The sequence below is a fragment of the Scylla paramamosain genome, chromosome 42 (assembly GCF_035594125.1).
Source record: "Scylla paramamosain isolate STU-SP2022 chromosome 42, ASM3559412v1, whole genome shotgun sequence".
Taxonomy (NCBI): domain Eukaryota; kingdom Metazoa; phylum Arthropoda; class Malacostraca; order Decapoda; family Portunidae; genus Scylla; species Scylla paramamosain.
Window position 1 is genome coordinate 7,320,001 of NC_087192.1, and position 15,000 is coordinate 7,335,000.

The following is a 15,000-nucleotide window of genomic DNA, read 5'->3' on the forward strand; positions in this document are numbered from 1 at the left end:
TTCCTGAAAGCATACTGAGGGAACGTGGGGCATAAATGTGTCAGGAAAATAAGAGTCAGTCTACACAAGGCTGTTCCTGTTTATCTAATCCCGATTACCACCCTCATTTATTATTCCTTCTTTTATGTCTTTCATTACGGAAGCCTCTTTCACTCATCTGTTCATCCACGAGTATTTGGGACTTGATTTACCTTTATCTTTTCCTTTCTTTCCTTTATTTCTCAGTGTCTATTCATCTAATTTCACGCAACTGCTAAGACTCCTTCATTGCTCATTTACTGTACGTTTCTTATCTACATCTTTCTTGTTAGAACTTTTCAGACAGTTCCAAGCCTTAATCGACTGGCGCCGCAGTTCTAACGAATGTTATTTATGCTGGCTGAACATATTGCTGGACAGAATAAAATACCCTAGACTAGTTGCTACGTATTCTTCTTGTTTCTGTTGAGTAAAGAATACATATCCATTCCAGCACGGGACCAACACTTCATCGCAAAAAAATATGTGACCTGTATAAACCAAAATATTGTCTTAAAAAAATAATCTCAGCAGTAATTCTCTTATTCATGCTCTTGTTAATAGAGCCTCTAATACTCCGTCAGGTCACTTCCTAGCAGTAATGCACTGGTTCATAGGCCGGAGATCAGAAGTTAATTAAGACATAATTTGTTTACGGTGTACCTCCAGGAGACTGGACCCACTTTGTGCAATATATAATGTAGCGCTGCACTGAAAGAGTCACGCAGTTCATTCGGTACACGCCGCACTCCTCTTGATGCAACGAAATGTGAATCTAATTAGCAAATTGCAGGCAACCAAAATTAATTCGATATTTTTTTCGGGCGAAGTAATTTGGTTATCTTGTTATTGAAGAATATGAAAAGTACCAGTACTCACCAGACCGGAGCTCCACGTGTCACCTCATTCCCAGCCGTGATGTGAGCGGCTGTCAGGAGAGGAAGGAGGGGGCCGCGACGGGTACCCTGCAGGGAAAACAGTTTTGTACATAATTAGGGGGCAGGTGGTAAGGCAAAGTTTCACCACCACATACGGAACATAAAGATGTATTGACTTATGGATCTGCATACATATCATGTATCATAAGCGTTTCTAATCATTAGTTTTAAGCATACTTAAATTGCACGTAAAGCACGGATAGCGACACACGGCTCACTTTTCACGCAGAGCACGCAGTCCGAGTTACACCCACACGAACATCTAAGAACCACAAGTATTAATAAATAGATGAATAAATAAATATATAAAGCATGTTTCTTAATAATACGTGAAACCTCATCTAAGTGTTGTTTACATCCTGCCATATTTCGTCTTAATATACACCGTTAGAGGGCAAAGAATCTTCCTCAGTGACAAAAAGATTCAAAATGCGATGGTGAAGACTCTGTAGAGATCAGTGAGCGACCTTTTCCTCACTGTCTGGACGGAATGTAAGAAACCAACGGAACTCATTCTGGCCAGATCCTCCAACAGTTGTGCCACAATTGCTGCATTCATAGGAGGCCTTCCAGTAGCTGCAGCGAGCTCCGTTGCCTCGCGCAATTCTTATTCAGTGGCTTTGTAATTATATTTATTATTGGGAAGAGATCCATGAATCGTGTGTACGAGTATCAAGGGAGTGCCTTCCCAAGTCAACAACGAGGATAAAAAGAGTCCTGGCAGGCGCCTCGCCGCCTCTGGCTCGCCCTTAAAAGCAAGGCGCCCGCCCTCCACAAAGCACCAAAGTTCGTCTGCAGATAAGGATTCCAGTTCATATCCATGGAACCATTTATAACTTCTGGTGACTAGTTGAGAGCAGACAGCCTCCCGAGGGGCGGGGAGTCCACCAAACCACCACCACCACACCACCACTACCGCCCCGCCTGGCTCAGACTCACAAACATCTACGCAACTTGCTTTTCCTTCACCTCAACATCGCGTCCGGGAAAATATCCAAAGCCCAAAAAACCTCTGCGACAAATTAGAAATTCTGATTCTCCTCCGCCACTTCCTTTATGTTGTGAAAAATGTCATGAAGTGAAGACGTTATGAACTTAGTTAAGCGTGTTATGATGAAGGAACATTAGGAAATGTGTTTTAGTTCAAAGGCTTTTCTTTTCACACATAAACTCTGGAAACTAATGAAGCTACGAGGACATTAAACTCTGATAAAACACGACAACGAAATTCACATTAGAAACAAAATTTAAGTTCAGCGAAAATTGACCATTGATACAGAAGTCCGTATATCACAGCGAGGTGTGTGTGTGTGTGTGTGTGTGTGTGTGTGTGTGTGTGTGTGTGTGTGTGTGTGTGTGTGTGTGTGTGTGTGTGTGTGTGTGCATGCGCGGCGTGCGCGGTTGAGCGCGTGGTGGCGAACGTTAACAAGGCAAGGAAATAACACACACACACACACACACACACACACACACACACACACACACACACACACACACACACACACACACACACACACACACACACTAAATGAATGCACAGTAATAAATCAGTAAGGCCGGGGGGCGGGAAGTAAGGCGGCCACAAATTAGCCAAGCTCCTGATGGCAAGGCCGAGACAAAAACCCGGCAATAAAGGGGCCTTCCGTCGCCCTGGCCTGCACGGGAATGTTTCGCAGTGGCAGCAGAAAGGAAAGTGATAAAAAACTGGAAAGCAATAAAAGAGGAAATAAAAAATAGCTAAATTTTATGGTCAATTTTCATAGAGAAATTTGCCTGACATCTACACACGCATATACACACGCTCGCGCAACGTGTGTGTGTGTGTGTGTGTGTGCTGGAGGGTAGACATTCATGAAAAATTTTGTGTTTGCAAGAAACGGTATAAAGTTAAGAGATATAAACTTTTATCGGCAGGTAAAGAAAAATTGCAGTGTCATCACGGGGAGGAAAATCGATACCCTTAAAATATTTATTACAGACGCAGCTTACCTCCGGATATCTGTGGCCTTGAGGAAGAGAAAGCGTGTGAAACTGTTGCAAATGTTAATAAAATAGTAATATAACAGTAAAAACCGCTAACTTGAGTCTCCTTACACCCACCTGAGGCGAGCTCCATACAAAGGTGGATTACGCGCCTGTAGAGTCAGAATCCAGAAGGGAAGTGTTCGGAAGCAGCGTAGGATTTGAGAGAACACCTCACGTCTTGTTTTAGGATATGATGATACCAAGTAAAAATTCCATTAGAGATTTTTAGAATAGGACAGCCCAAGTATGTTTAATGTAAGGAGAAAGTCGTCTGTAAAATTATCTTCAGTAGAGAGATGGAACTGAGATTTTGAAGCATCGAAAATATAAGAATTGCTCTGTCCTTTTTATAAATTATAGAAATCTCAGACTTTACGAATATTCTGGCTTCCGTCCGTGAACTATTTAATCCTGTAAAAAGCATTTAAATAAAAAAAGAAATAAATAAAAAAAGAAAGAAAATACGATCAAAAGAGTGGAATTCTCATCCGTTAGCCAGCATCATATTTAGGGATGACAGTGAGACAAAAGGAAACGTTTCAGAATGGTTTTTCACTAAGGAACGGTACGACGAAGAGCAGTGAAAGAGTGAACCCTAATATTATGACTCGTGTGCATTGTTAGGTGGTCTCCTCTCCTCAGCGCCATGGTATCGGGCGCTCCATAGCACTGAATCTTTCTTACAGACGTTATTTATCCTCGTTACGTGTGCCACTTTATCACGGTGCCCCTTCAATATCATCGACACACTATCTTCGCAATTTTTATGTCCCACATCCCTCTCTCACATCAGTCACCTACTTATCGCTATATTTCTCCCCTTTTTCCTCTCCCTTTCTCTTTCCTTCGATCAATTTTTCCATTCTTTTCCTTTCTTCAATCCATTTTTTCCCTATTTACATGTTTTTTTTTCTTTTTTTTCTTTATTCTCTCTTTTTTCAATGTTTTTTTTTAATATTCTTTTCCTTTTTACGACACGTTTTGCTCCATTCTTCCACTTTTTGCTTGATGCTCTACCATTATTATCCTTTCTTTTCTATCCTTCTGCATCATTAGCTGTCTTCCTCTTCTTCTTTCACTTCTTGTCAGATTCTTCCTTGCTCACTTGCGACATGCCGACAGGTTCTGTTCTCCCTCACCTTTCTTTCACGGTTATGTTATCTTCCTTCTTTCCTTCACACACAGAAAACCAGGTTCCTTTTCCTCACAACCCCCTCCTTTCCCTCTCCCCATACCCATCTAGCCTTTCTTATTGATCCCCGCCCCTACCACAATCATTCTCTCTCTCTCTCTCTCTCTCTCTCTCTCTCTCTCTCTCTCTCTCTCTCTCTCTCTCTCTCTCTCTCTCTCTCTCATTCCACATGCTTGTTAGTCATATCAAACATACATCCTCTTCCTCCTTCATCTTCCTTCTCTTATTATCTTCAGTATCGCATCTTCACAAACATATTTTCATCTAAACATGCCTCACCTTCACATTACTAAGCTCGTGTACTTCCTATCTGCTCTGAGGATGTACCCAGCTGTATATCTCACCTGTAATTCCACCTTCATCCCCGTCACCTGTCCCACCTCTAGTACTTACCTGGTTTTATTCCACCCGAAGCACCTTTACTGGAACAGAGCCCATACAAACACGAGTTAAGCTCAGTACCTCTCTCTCTCTCTCTCTCTCTCTCTCTCTCTCTCTCTCTCTCTCTCTCTCTCTCTCTCTCTACTATCCTTACCGCATCCTTTTTCCCTTTGACAGTCACTTTCCATTTACACCTTCGTATATTTTCTATTTACGTTCATATCCTCATTACATGACTTTCTTTTTCTTACTTTACAACACTTACAGAACCTTCCTATCGTCTACTTATGTTTCACCGCCATCACCAACCACCACCACCACTACCTCTCCCCCCCTCCCTCCCCTCCTCCTCCTCCTGCTGCTGCTCCTCTTTTTTCCTTTACTTTTTTTCTCCTTCGCGGCCACGGCGGACCTCAGTGGTGACGTCAGCAAAAGGAAGGTCACTACGGCCACACGTGACCCTACCATTGCCACACCCTTGGAATAGGAGGAGGAGGAGGAGGAGGAGGAGGAGGAGGAGGAGGAGGAGGAGGAGGAGGAGGAAGAGAAGGAGAAACAAAAGGAAGCAGGGATGTTAGTCTTTAGGTGTCTAGTTTGTGTGACTATACTATCTAATACAACGTGAGAGAAAAAGGATAGCACAGACAGAGGAGGAGAAAGGAGGGAGGGAGGAAGGGAGGAAGGAGAAACAAGAACACAAACGAAAAACTGCAATAGACATGTTAGTCCTTAATGGGCTGTGTATGGGAGGAGAAAGAGAAAAACAAAGACGACAACAAGGCCGAGAACGAGAGCGCTAGACACGAAGGATAAAAGACAAATTGTGATAAGAACATGATAACGTAAGTCGTAAGGATGGGAAGCGATCTCACCTGGACAAATCTAACTCATTCAACATCTTACTCCCGCCTATTCTCTCTCTCCCACTGCCATCTCTTACTCCCTACCCGTAAGCTAAACGCCTCAACGCACCACCTACGAGGAAATCACACACCTTCCCCACACCCACGCCTGCCGCGCTTCATCTCCGCCTTAATTGAGAAAGTTGGAGTCGCTTACACAATTGTCTCCATCAACTTGCAGGGAGACAAATCCAAGTGTCGAGTTTTTTTATGGTCGAGTAGCATCCAATTTCGCTTTGTTCAATCTCTCCCGCCCGCCCCACCCCGCTTTGCCCCTCCCAGCCCCGCCTCTCTCCTCCCAGCCTCTCGTAACCGCGGGAGGCACCAGTTACGTCACCCCAAATCAAGGCTGCCGCGGGGCTCCCCTCCCCCCTCGCCCACTCCATATGAGAGAGAGAGAGAGAGAGAGAGAGAGAGAGAGAGAGAGAGAGAGAGAGAGAGAGAGAGAGAGAGAGAGAGAGAGAGAGAGAGAGAGAGAGAGAGAGAGAGAGATTCTTAATGCTTACTCCTCAATAATTCATGCGCAGCTGTAGCGTATGTTCTCCAGATCTTTAACTTTACTTAAACACTTCATTATAAAGGGATTCGCAAGTCATTTATAACATCAAGAACAAGATCATGTCATCCCGAGAGACGTGATAGCTGGACGGAGATTAGCATGTTTAAAGTTGTCCAAAATTATTATTATCTGATAACTATTGACGAGAAGGAAGAAAATATGGCTGAAAAGAAAGACAAATTAGCGTCTTATGAATAGTTAAGCCATCCGTATATCAAGATGAAGATCAAGTCAGCTAGAGACACGTGATTGCTGGAAAGAAGTTAGCATGTTGAAAACTGTCCAAAAATATTACTTTTGTTTTAGAAATCTGATAACTAACCATAATGTGTAAAAAAAATATTGGAAACAAGAAAATAAATCAAATCGTTATAACATAAAAAAAAAATAAATAAATAAAACCCACTGATATTTTAGTGATTTGTTTCCCTTTAGAGTTGAGGCAATGACTGTGACGTCAAAAGATTTAATTATTTCGGTAACTGCGCATTTCGCCGAAAAACCTTCAATAAATTATGGCTCTTTATGTAAGCACGTATTCAGAATAATTTTTCCATCATGTGATTACATATTTGAATTAATAAATAAAAACAAGCCGAAGCCCAAACAGAATCTTCTCGCTCTGGCAACACACCACCATTTAGCAGCGACCTAAAAACACTCATTATACCTCTATCAGTGCAACAAAAGCCCATTATATTTGCCTTTATCGTGACAAAAAGTAAGCGTAATGCTACTTTGCCATTTACAAAACTGCATTATACTAATTTTAACCTTGTATGCTAATGAGGACAGGAGGTATCACCATCATTAATGCTACCTGTAGTAGTAGTAGTAGTAGTAGTAGTAGTAGTAGTAACAGAAGTAAAACTGTCATTCTCCTTGAGCTAGTCGTAGTCGAGGTGGTAGTGTTAATAATAGTAGTAGTGGTTATAGTAGTACTAGTTTTATAGAAGCGGTAGTAGTAAAGATGATATCGGTAGTGGTGGTAGCAGTAGTACACAGTAGCACAAACAGAAGTAGAACCAGTAGCAGTATAAGTACCTCACCACCACCACCACCACCACAATCATACAAACATCATCAGCAGTAACGGCAAAAGTAGCAACTCCTAACGCCACTGTTTCAGCATTACGCAAGATCACTTCACCACTTCATCGCGCGCCGTCGAATTCTTTCAGGCACCCCGGCAGCCGTGAAGGGGCGCTGAGGTGGGTGTTCCTTGAGTGGCTGGATGATTCACACCCCACTGTTGCCTTAATGCCACTTGATTTGTGTTGGCCAGGTCGCCGAGTACTGTTGTGTGTGTCTGGCTCAGTGATGCAGATGAGCAAAATTAAGTTGTAATGAGTTCTTTTGAGTTAACAGAGAGAGAGAGAGAGAGAGAGAGAGAGAGAGAGAGGATAAATTGGCCAATCTGAACTTTTGTATAGAAAACGAGAGTGTGATAATGAAAGTGTGGTACGCTTTCAGTAAAACTCATCGATAATCGTATTAACAGACTCCGCTGCGTTGACCACGGAGAGTTGCAATATTCCGTGAAGGAGTACGAGCAGTTAATCCCAACACCAATTCTTGCGTCACCTAAAATCAATCAGCCAATTATTTAGAGACATTCCGTTGCTTTATGTATGCCGTGAGTTGCTATGATTGGGAGGACACAGTTCAGATAAGGTTATGATTGTCTTAGCATGTTATTTAAAAAGGTGACATTTTATCTGTGGCCATAATAATGATCACAATATTGAATGGATGAATATAAATACATAAGGAAATAATTGAAGCTGCATAAAGCCAGCTGGCCTACTCGTGGCAGTCCCAGTACAAAGCATGCATACCTATCATGTCGCTTCTACTGTGTGCCTTCCTTACTATGCTTTCTGTCATAAGCTAACAATTACCTGCATATGTTGCCTGTGTGTAATAACCTTGGACAAAGACAAGAAAAAAATAATGTAAGACAGTTAAACATACTCTATAAAAAAAAAAAAAAAAAAAACAGTAAAAAAAAAAAAATATAAACTAAAAAAGTCAGACATACGATACTTTTCACTCATAACTAGTCAGTCATCACCTTTATCGGCAATATTTCACCTTCCAATGGAAGTACCAGATGAAACAGGCGGGCCATTGTTTGCTGAGGGGCAAGAGTTTACGGTGTAACATTTCAGCTCCCTATTATGCATCATTAAAATTCAGTTCTATTGCTGGGAAAAAAAAAAAAAAAAAAAAACTGACGCATTTTCCTCGAGTTATAATACATAGAATATGAAAGCGATAAAAGTTTCCTTGAATATAAAACGAGCGTAAATAGCGATAAAATGTTCCTCCAAACTTTAGCATACGAGGTGACGGAGGACGGAGCATGAGATACCAAAAATACTCGTGCTTTGTCCTCTTTCAAAGTGCAAAGCGCATAAAATATCCCTTTTAAAAAGAAAAGAAAAAAAAAAAAAAAACTGAGTAAATGAGGAGCAAAAAAACATCCCTAAAATAAAACATAGCATATCTGTGTGAAAGAACTGAATCATGGGAGCATAGCCAGTTAGAACAGAAAAGTAATAAAACTGCCTCGTTTCTTAAGAGTCCACATTGTCTTCAGTACTGTACATCATTACCTTCATCAAGTGTCTACGATTCTACTGCAAGGCACAAAACCCTCACACAACATTTCCCAACTAACTTAATATTCACGTCGTTTTCAGTGAGGCCCATAATCATCATCGTCTTTTACCAACAACGTCTAAGATTGCATTACATCATATTCGTAACCTCCACACAAACATTCCCAACCAAACTTCAGATTCACGCCGTCTTCAGTAAGCTACCACATCCTCCTTACCTTCAACAGTGTATCTTATTCTACAGCAAGACACAAAATATAATCCTCACACGGTCTTCTCTGCCAGACTTAAGATTTCACAAGCATTCACTCCCTACCCGCATCAACAGCAACATTAAGTAGGGAAAGTGGATGCGAGCGTGGATGTCAGTGTGTGTACTGGTCATAAGCGAATGTTGATAAGCACGTTAATATGCAAGGCTATACGTCACGTTACTTTATGTCCACACACGTCACTTGCATCCATCACTCCGCTGAAAATTTAAGGCTCATTAACTCATTTTTGTGGCAGGAAAACAATAAGATTTACTGCATATGTAATGAAGGGCAGGGATGACTGGATACAATCTCTCTCTCTCTCTCTCTCTCTCTCCTCTCTCTCTCTCTCTCTCTCTCTCTCTCTCTCTCTCTCTCTCTCTCTCTCTCTCTCTCTCTCTCTCTCTCTCTCTCTCTCTCTCTCTCTCTCTCTCTCTCCTCCTCCTCCATCACCCGTGCCATCACCACCACATAGCTCACTTCCAAAACTCACCTCCAAAACTCATCTCCATTTCAGTGGCACTTTTGCGTCTCTCTTTTTTTCCGCCCCGTGTAAAAATAACAACTATTCTGCGCGGGTGGAATTCACATCAGTCGCCGTGCAAAAAGAGTAACGCGTCTCGCCAGCGTAAGCACCGAGGGACGGGCTGCCATCTGTTGTCAAAGGCGAGAACTGGGGGAAGGTGAGGGAGGCTGCTGTGGTTCTGCTTCAAAAAAGTGAGTCCCTGGCTACATGTGCGCTGTAGCGTTGAAAGTACTTGTTGCAGTCAGGGCGCGTGTGTTTGTTCATGGTTTGTGTGTGTGTGTGTGGTATTGAGAGAGAAATGGATGGTAAGTGTCGCTTCAGATGTGTTTAGGGTGTTATTCAATTAGAGAAGAAGCAGTCTAGATACTGATATTCGTCTTCTTCATGGTATCTGCAATAATATGATGAATCTAGATGATGATAACCGCCTCAAAAATACAAGTTCTGGATGTTCTAGAAATTTATATAAAAAAACTGAGTAAAAATAAACACGTCTTTCTTCCTATGTACAATGATATGATTGATGTGATGAAAACATATGGCAATTATCGCTTTAAAAATATATGTTTGGGATGTTACCGTAATAAAACTAGAGACGGTCAATGTATACGTGCAATAATGTGAGGAAAACGGGAGGGAATTATCGCCTAAAAATACATGGTTTGGATTTCATTTTCCAGTTGTCGTAGGGCAAGTAGCGCCACCCTTTCCGAGCCACGGCACATGAAATGGCTGGCCAGCTCCTTTCCCCGCCACCTTTGCGTTCCCATTCATAGTCGACCGGCACCCACTTATTTATTTTCTACCTGGACGTTGGTCAAGGAAAGCCACAACCTTACACAACGTGAAGCGTGTTCCTCCGTGATAAAGAAACACGTAACTTTGAAAGTTATAACCTAACAACATAACTTTACATAACCAGGAGCGTGTCTTGCCGTGATAAAGAAATACGTACTACTACATTTTGTTAACCCAACGACAACCACCACCACAAAACGTGCCCAACGACCGCGCTCATAAAATGTTTGATCCACGCACGAGTCTGTTACACAAGTGAACTAATGCTTCGTGCTCACACTAATGGCATTCAACACGTGTCATTTTAGTACAGGAGGTCACGAGGTGTTCCTGTCCCGGGGCCGCCACACCCACAGAACCCACATCCACACTCTACCGTGCCTGTTGGTAGCGGTGGTGGTGGTGGTGGCATGCTTTCAGTCTGCCTCGCCAGGTGTGAGGAGCTTCCGCGGCATTACCCCCGCACAAGCCGGAGTGTGAGGCAGCGGCGTGTCCAGCAGTCATGATTAGCTCCCAACTGCAGCTGCACACACTGGGTGGCTGAGGCGGATTCACCAGATCACGGCACGGTGAGCTAAATAGAAAATGGCTCATCTCTCATTCAATACATTTAGCTTTTCTTTGTAACTAAATGTACTTAATATTTATCAGTCACAGGATCTTGAATTAACAGGAAAAATATAATGTCCTTCATTTTTTATGTTTTGTTTGATTTTTTAAAAGTCAAATGTGTACAGTTCCTTTGAAATGTAAAGAAAAAAATCATTATTTTCCTTCTGATCTGCTTTGTAGGCAATGGTACTTGATGTGCTACTGATATCACGAGAGTTTTGAACTGACAAGAAATATTGTTGTTGTTGTTTTTTTTTTTGTGTGTGTGTGTTTGAAATGTCAAGGAAAAAAGAAAAAATGCCGTGACTTCTTTCAAGTTTACATAACGTATACGTAAGATAATACTCTTCACTGTTACAGCAACATAACAATATACCGTCCAGTTAAAAACAGAACCATAGTAACTGATATTTCTTATGCCAAAAATTAAGAAAGAACCAAAAGACTGAGCTGTACTAATCCACACCACCTATATTTCAATTATTTAACTTCAGTTCTCATCTCATATCCCAGCAAATCACAACCACTCCGCTTCAACCTGTCATGTGCATTTGCTATCCCCTTAAGCTTAACTATTTCCCATCCAAGCCTTCACTTATCCCGTCAGTCTTATTTTTATCTAAACTTCAAGCATTCCATTCCACTCGACTGCGTGCATCACTGCCTCACTCTGCTGTGTTGCGCCTTTACCCATTCCCTTCAACAATAAACCACTCAACTCTATGCAATCCAGCACCATTCAGTGCCTTTCGCTTCACTCAGCAGGTCTGGCCTCCATCACCACGCTCCACTCCTGCTTGCTATCAGTGGATCTGCCTAAAGGATTTGGACAGGAAAGAACTGAACATGGGAGACTCAAAAGAACAACCATAATGGTAATATAAAGAAAAAAAATAAATAGTAATATAATATTAAAACTAACGCCAATACAATAATTAATACTATGACTAAAAGACATACTTAGTCATTAACGGTTAGAATACCTGTAACATTTAGGAAATAATAACGACTGTATATTTAATCCCTTCACTATTATGAATGTGTTTGTTAACATTTAGAGCATTGTAGGAATGATTTATTTGGACACACACAAGAAAAAAAACAGATCTGTGGATTTATAGTATCCTCAGTAGTCTTCGAAATAATTTTAGAAACAGTATGTAAAAAAGATAAATATTTAAAACTTATAGGTGAATACGGAAAAACATTGTCTAGGGATGAAAAGGCTCAAGGGGAGAAGGAAAAATTGCAACACACACACACACACACACACACACACACACACACACACACACACACACACACACACGTACCATAATTTCGGCTGGGGCAGATCGAGCATCAGGCGGGATCAAGGCCATGGCAACCGGCAGATGGAGGTCAGGGGAAACAAGGTCAGGCCGCTTAGTGTTGCCGCCTAATTGGGTCACAGAAGGACAGGTGACATTACACGGATTCGCAGATATCACCGGTGGATTACGTTTCCGGCTCGTCACGCTACACAAACAGTCCACGGCAATGACAACAAAGCAGCAGGTAAAGTTACGGGAAATTTTACGTCCTTTTATTGCTTGTAACCTTGACCTGCGTCCTGGAAATGTGTTCGTGGATAAATATATAAAGGGGGAGAAACTATGAGGCTATTGAATGAGTGATAACGTTAACTGCTTAGTGAATGCGACACGGGAATCAGCAAAGGGCTGGTTAAAAGAATATTTGGCACAAGATACGCTTTTCTTTTATCTCTCTGTTTGAACGTAGGAATAAACAGCGTGTGCATAACGAATAATTGGTATAAATAACGTTTTTCTCTTTGTTTAGGCATAGGAATGAATAGGCCGAAAAAAACAACTAAGAATCGTTCTGTCTGTTTGGTCTGACGTTATTCTCATTTACACGTAAAACTATAAAAAGAAGAAAAGAGATATGTGGGACAGTCAAGGCAGCTCCAGCGCATCTAATACCATCAATTATCCTCAATCCAGAAATCAATCTATTCTTCTCCCAAGCTTTCCATCATGCCTGTGCTCAAAACCTGACGTCTGTTAAGCCTCTTCCTCTCCTCCAATATCCTTTCATGGGCCAATTACTGCAAATCCTTTACTGATCTAAATTTATCAAGCCTGAACCTACTTATTGATCTAATGCAGTGCCCTAGGTCAGGTTGGAGATAGCAGATACTAACGCAATTTCTTTCGTTGCTTGACTGCTTGACGGACCGAAACTGGCAGTGTTGAAGGTGCAGTTATGAAGGAAATACGTTTTGCCGGCTTGGAATAGATGGAAGCCACAAATATGAGAAATGAAGATTGATAGCGATTTTTGCAGTGTTGTCATACAGGCTGACGACAATGACGATGATTGATGATGAGTCAAAGAAATAATTTTTTTGCTCTTTTTGCGATTATACTTGTCAACACAAAAAAAGTATCTCTCAAAACCCTAATCAAACATCGTAATTAGCTGTTACAATACGCTAGAACTACTAATGAATCTAATGGCAGGATCTGACTCAGTGAAGTATGTGAGTCTGTATATGATAATGACTCCCTGCAACTTCACTAATATAAATAAATAATAAAACACCAAGTACGAGGAGGGACAAAAGGAAAAAGTAACTAAAAAATAAGAGATAGTTTCACCAAGCTGCCACGTTTAGATGCACCCATCTGTTTTAACCCCAGTGATAATTGGGACACACACGCCTCTTCACCACGACGGGTCATTGTTCCAAGGGAGAGTTTGAATGAAGGGAAGTGTACAGAAACTGAAGGACTACACAGCGCCAGTAATAGCCGAGGACATAGCAGTGCAATTAGAAAGGGAATAACACAGCAGGAGAACAATAACAGAGAGAAAATGAAGCAAGGCATGCTGAAAAAGTGTCAACAACAACAACGACGTGACAACAACACCAACAACAACAACAACAACAACAACAACAACAACAACAACAAGAGTATTCACGTAAACAATAGGAAGTTATACAAAACATGGATGGCAATTATAAGCTAATGATGTATGGTTTTAAAGTAACAATTTCTCTCTCTCTCTCTCTCTCTCTCTCTCTCTCTCTCTCTCTCTCTCTCTCTGGTGGTGTCAGAAAATACACACAAGAAAGGGAAGAAACAGAAGCAGAAATGAGAGAAAAGACAAAAAAAGAATGAAAAAAAGAGGAAAGAAGGAGAAGTGGAGCCCTCAAGAGACAAATAAAAAAAAGAGAAAAAGAAAGACACAAAGCACTCTGGGACAACTACCTCTCTCTCTCTCTCTCTCTCTCTCTCTCTCTCTCTCTCTCTCTCTCTCTCTCTCTCTCTCTCTCTCTCTCTCCACATGGCCATTTGCTGACATTTATTTCCATGAATCTTGAGTAACGATCCAGCTTTTTAATCTTCTACAGTACAAAACGCACCGAATCATCCGTCAGTTTCCTCTCCCGCTCCCTGATGCTGCTTCGAAATACATCTTACTCCCGCACAAGCCCCTATGAATTTGCTGGATTGATTGACATGGGCGGCGGAGCAATGAGATCATATGTCGCCTGCTCGTATGAGTAGTGTGTGGGCAAGCTTAATTTTCGCTGGTATTAAAAACTATTAAATTTATGTTATAGTTTCGCTCCGTCACTCTCATCTCACATCCAGACACAGCTTCTTTACTGATCTTATGAACTGCGCACTACATCATCTCTCAATTCAATTTCAATTTCAATTTTTTTTATTGTCATAAGCATACACGTTATATTACAGGATAAAATTATATGCATTACATAAACATATGTCAATAGTTTGCATGGCAATGAGGGCTGACACCTTATGGCATATTTTGCCCCCCTCTGTACAATTTCCTCAATTTATAATTTGAGGGCTAATTTGTTTAACATAATTTTCAAATTTTATGCTACCTCCAATCATTTTGATTTATAATAAAGCTACCTGTTATCATTTACAAATTAATTAAATACTTTTTGATTCTATACTTGTATGTTGGTAAAGAACAATGATGATCTACCTTCCTTGCCACTTCATTCCACACATGAGATGCTTTAAATCTAAACGTTTTGTGTATCATCGTAGTTCTGCCTTGTCATAGACGAAGATTAACTCTGTCTGGTAGGGTAAGTGTGGTTTATTCTGTTCAATTTACTGATGCAGGAATTATCAAGACCCTA

The 15,000-nt window shown here is 41.2% G+C and overlaps 1 long non-coding RNA gene across 2 annotated transcripts in view; it reads right to left on the reverse strand.

Annotated features, from left to right (window-relative positions):
• The window catches only part of LOC135093182 (uncharacterized), a 164,138-nt gene that overhangs the window by 92,117 nt on the left and 57,021 nt on the right, over positions 1-15,000 (reverse strand). For both annotated transcript variants that reach the window (XR_010263253.1, XR_010263252.1), the window contains exon 3: positions 898-983. This is a non-coding gene — a long non-coding RNA (uncharacterized LOC135093182). The remainder of the gene's footprint in view (positions 1-897; positions 984-15,000) is intronic.